General features: G+C 44.2%; 1 protein-coding gene across 8 annotated transcripts in view; it reads left to right on the top strand.

The window, feature by feature from the left end:
- LOC110342290 overlaps positions 1-2,160 on the top strand; it is a 53,706-nt gene extending 51,546 nt beyond the window's left edge. For all 8 annotated transcript variants that reach the window (XR_005879023.1, XR_005879025.1, XM_040751195.1 and 5 more), the window contains 2 exons: positions 255-435; positions 955-2,160. The gene's annotated coding sequence lies outside the window, so the exon portion shown is untranslated. The remainder of the gene's footprint in view (positions 1-254; positions 436-954) is intronic.
- The last annotated feature ends 2,616 nt before the right edge of the window (positions 2,161-4,776 follow it).

Below are 4,776 nucleotides of genomic sequence, written 5' to 3'. Positions count from 1 at the left end.
GTCCGATGAACAGTTGTGAAAGGTGATGACTACTCTGTGACTTAAAGGAGTGTGCTAGGTCTCTCTGGAGTCTCCGTAGGACAGGTGCTCACATGTGGTAGCAGAAACAGACATGGCTCCTGATGACTGAGTCCTCCACTCTTTGTGATGATCAGGATCTGAAAGAGGTCTTGGCACACAAGCCTGGATGTCTTACCACCTGCTTTTATATTCCATGGGACAAAGTCATTCACTTCACCTCCTTGCTGTTTCAGGAACTCACACTGTGAATCAATCACTGGGAGGAGTTAAGGAGAACTCAGTTGCATGGCTAGGCCTCTACTGTGAGGTCCCTGGAGATGAGATAAAGACAGAAGACCCTGGTCTAAGAAGGAGCTGTGCCTATCTCCCATGGCTTGTTCTTCTCCATCTTCATTTTTCTATGACACACTACAGGTAGGGTCAGGCCTAAGGGTACTGGGGAGGACCCTGTTCTCAGGCCCTTCTGGTCCAGATTCCCCAAGAAGTTGTATCTCAACTCTGCTGTTCAGGCAAAGGGATGTCCTTCTGTATCCAGGGAATATATGTTGCCTTTATTGGTGGAGAAATTAAATTGATTTGACCAATGGCCAGGCAGAATTTAACCAGGTAGGAAATCCAAACAGAGTAGAAGACAGAAGAAAGGTAAAGTCACAGAGATGGCATGTAGCCACCAGAGATAAGATGTGAGGTAACAAGGCACAAGCATCATGGTAAAATATAGAACATTAGAAAGATATAAATTTAGAGGTAGAATTAGCCAGTAAGAAGCCTGAGCCATTGACCAAACAATAATAATTCATATTTGGCCTTTGTGAGAACTGGGAGGAGGGACAGAAATCTTCCAAATACAGTTCACTGAGATTTCTGCTTTGGCATGTTCCTTTTCTCAGGCTGTATTGACAGAAACATCCTCTTTCTCCATGTCTCTTGTAGCAACAGCCAGAATCCCCTGCATCCTGTGGAGTGGCTTCAGTGTTGGTGATAATAACATTAAGTGGTACCAGCAGATGATGCAGGGGAGTCCTCCTCGGTTTGTCCTGCATTACTACTCAGCCTCAGACAGGCATCTGGGGCGTCGCGTTTCCATTACATTCTCGGAATCCTCAGAGCCCTCAAAACTGCTAAAAACTTACACACTTCTGAGCTACAGGTGGAGGGTGAGGCTGTTATCTGGGAAAACAGTGTTTCTCACACTGAAATAGGCAGATGGGGGAAGTAGGCATAAATTGTAGCTTCTGCTAAAAAAATCATTCCTGGTAGAATGCTTATAGGAGCCAAAGGAAGGAGAGAAGGAGGTTGCCAACATCACTGTCACAGCATCAGTTTTCAAGAGAGGAGAGACCCAAAATGTTGGTGCTGGCAATGACAGAGCAGTAGGTCTCCCACAAAGGTGCCTCCACCAGATCAGGGCAAGCTGTGTGTGAGCATCCAGTAGGGTGACTACTCTGAGGCACACCAGACTTACCTGATAGTCTTCAGATACATATACATAAATAGGCACAGAGATGGCCCTGAGTTCACATACTCAGTACCAGTGCCCTTCTTAATTCATGGCCAGAATAAGAGTGCAGCTGACCTATCAGTTCCGGTCCTGAGTCTCTGTAGAAGGCCAAGGTGGTTGTAGCTGAGGAGCTGTCCAAAAATCTGGCCATAGTGTTCAGTTTCATGGACCAAACTCTCCCAAGTAGCCTTTTGTCCACAGCCCTGTAGATGCCTAGTAGAGGACCTGAGCACCTGGGCCTTCCGCACCTCCACCAGCTTCTGGCCCTCACCCCATGCAAAGTGCAAAAATATTGTTAGCCTCAGTATTACTTCTGCTCTCCACTGTTTTCAAGGGCTGCACAATATGCTGGACAAATTTTCCACCATCGAGGCTTCTGACCTGAGGTGAAATGTTTGTAGCCCAGACTGAACTACAGTTTCTCTGTTTGAAAAGCAAAAACAGTACACTGGTTGTCTTTACAATGTATCCAAAGAAGCATCCATCCATCCAGGATGGGCCACCTTTGGCTCAATCCCCACTCAGTTTCATCTGGTTTCTGCTGCTAGATGTGGACTGTGACAAGGTGGCTGTGTTCAGTACCAGCATTCACTGCAGAGGGACTCCATTTACAGAGTACCTCAACAGGATTGGAAGCTCTTTTTGGAGCTACCAAAGCAGACACCTCCAATGGAGGATGGTTTGGGAACCTGCTGATCAGCCTCATGGTCTCCTCAGCGTAGGAGGAGGGTGCCAACAGTCAACATGACAGTATCCAAATTGAGGTGGACTTAAAAGCTGACTGGCCATGTTGGAGATGCTCATGGCCAGCACCAATGGGACTGGTTTATTGCCACACTGAACATGATGCCCCTTACCCACTCGGCTCCTGCTCATTGCATGGCTTGAGGGGCCACCTGTACAGCTGTACAGAGTCTGTCCCTATTCATGTATGCAGGTTGAGTATTTTGTGTTCATGACCATGTATGTGCAAGGCACAATCCCTGTTGGTCAACTATGCTCCTTCAGACATCCCACAATAAAGTGTGGCCCTCCTGTAGCACCCTGCTTTCTTCATTGTCTCTGGTTCATTTTAAAGGCAATAGTGGGACAGGCAGCCTAGCATCAGTGATCAGTATCCCTTCCCCTGTATCAGTGCATTTATGGCATGCCAGAGGAGAGGTGGCTACCTTTATGTGTCAGCAAGAATCCCAAGTACTGCCAATGAGAGCTCTTTCTGCTTTATTTGATTTCTGTTTGGACAGAGTCATTTGACAATCATGGTAAGATTCTCAGGTGCCGTCCATGGGTGCTGTGGTGGACAAGTTCCTTGGAAGTCACAATCAGCCCTTGAAAGTGCATTCTTACTGGTACATATGAGCCTCACGATGCTGCTCTGCAGATGTTGTAAAGAATGCTGTGGGTTTCCAAGTCCTTTACATAGCAGTATTTACCTTTACCGGGGAAGGGATTTCTCAACTTGATGTTTAGGATTTCCCTAAAATATGAGTCCAGCAATGAGCAACAGCCTTAATTACCACAGATAACATATATGCTACCAGTATGACTGTAACAGAGATGCATTAATTTTCACAATTGAAATAAAAAAGAGTTGAGGGGAGAACCACTGGAGACTTGAGGACTGTGCACAGTGAATCCCAGCCCGATGGGATTCCACCTGCCCAAAGACTGCCAACTTCTAAGTCCCATTCTCCACCCACAGGACAGGTGAGGGTCCAGCTTACCCAGAGATTGCCAAGGCCCTGATATTAGGCCGGCCTCCATCCACACAAGAGGAAAGCCACCAGGGTACTGGACCTGCTCCGACCCACTGGAAAGGAACCATGGTCCTTCTGCACCCACAGGAAGAAATGATGGGAAGGAGACAATATAAAAACACACCCACCAACAGAAAAACTAATATGACACTGCCAGAGACTCTATACCTGCAAGACCAGAACAGCCCATTGCAGATGAAGCAAATGAGAAAGACCTTAAAAACAACTTCATGAAAATGATAGAGGCCCTCAAAGAGGATATGAGAAAATCCCTTAAAAAACAAACTAAAAATGCAAAATGGCAAGAAATGGAAGAAAAAAACAAATGAAAAAATACAAGAAATGGAAGAAAACCAAATCAAAAAGTCAAACAAATGCAAGAAAGAGAGGAAAAGACAAAGCAAAAATTACAAGAAACAATTCAAACAGTGCAAGAGAAAGCTGAAATAGAAACAATAAAAAACAGTCTGAAGGAATGCTGGAAATAGAAAAGCTGGGAAAACAGTCAGGTACTACAAATACAAGCATAACGAACAGAATACAAGAGATGGAAGACAGAATCTCAGGTGTTGAAGATACACTAGGGGATATAGATTCATCGACCACAGAAAATCTTAAGTGCAACAAATCGCTAACACAAAATATTCAGGAAATATGGGGCACAGTGAAAAGACCAAACCTAAGAATAATAGGTATAGAAGAAGGTGAAGAAATCCACCTCAAAGGGGCAGAAATCATAGAAGAAAACTTTCCCAACCTAAAGAAAGACATGCCAATGAAAGTACAAGAAGCTTACAGAACACCAAATAGAATGGACCACAAAAGGAAATCCCCTCGCCACATAATAGTAAAAACCACAAACATACAGGATAAAGAATATTAAGAGCAGCAAAGGAAGACGCTAAGAAACTTATAAAGGCAAACCTATCAGAATCACACCTGGTTTCTCCATGGAAGTTCTGAAAGCCAGAAGGTCCTCCATAGATTTTCTAGCAACACTAAGAGACCACAGATGCCAGGCCAGAGTACTAAATCCCAGAATAATTATTCACAGACCTTGAAAGAACAATTCTCAACTTTATATTGAAAAACAAGAGACCCAGGATAGCCAAAACAATCCTGTTCAACAAGACAACATCCGGGGGCATCACCATCTCTGACTTCAAGCTGTATTACAGAGCTATAGTCCTGAAAACAGGTTGGTATTGGCACAAAAATAGACACACAGACCAATGGAATCGAATTGAACACCCTGACATTAACCCATACATGTATGAACACCTGATCTTTGAAAAAGAAGCTAAATTTATACAATGGAAAAAAGAGCATCTTCGACAAATGGTGCTGGCATGTAGAAGGATGCAGATAGATCCATGTCTATCACCATGCACAAAACTTAAATCCAAATGGATCAAAGACCTCAACATAAATCCAGCCACACTGAACCTCTTAAATGAGACAGTGAGAAGTACCCATGAACAAATTGGTACAGGAGAC

This window comes from Mesocricetus auratus, unplaced genomic scaffold, assembly GCF_017639785.1.
Source record: "Mesocricetus auratus isolate SY011 unplaced genomic scaffold, BCM_Maur_2.0 Super-Scaffold_100008, whole genome shotgun sequence".
NCBI lineage: Eukaryota > Metazoa > Chordata > Mammalia > Rodentia > Cricetidae > Mesocricetus > Mesocricetus auratus.
This window is presented reverse-complemented; position numbering and strand designations above follow the sequence as displayed.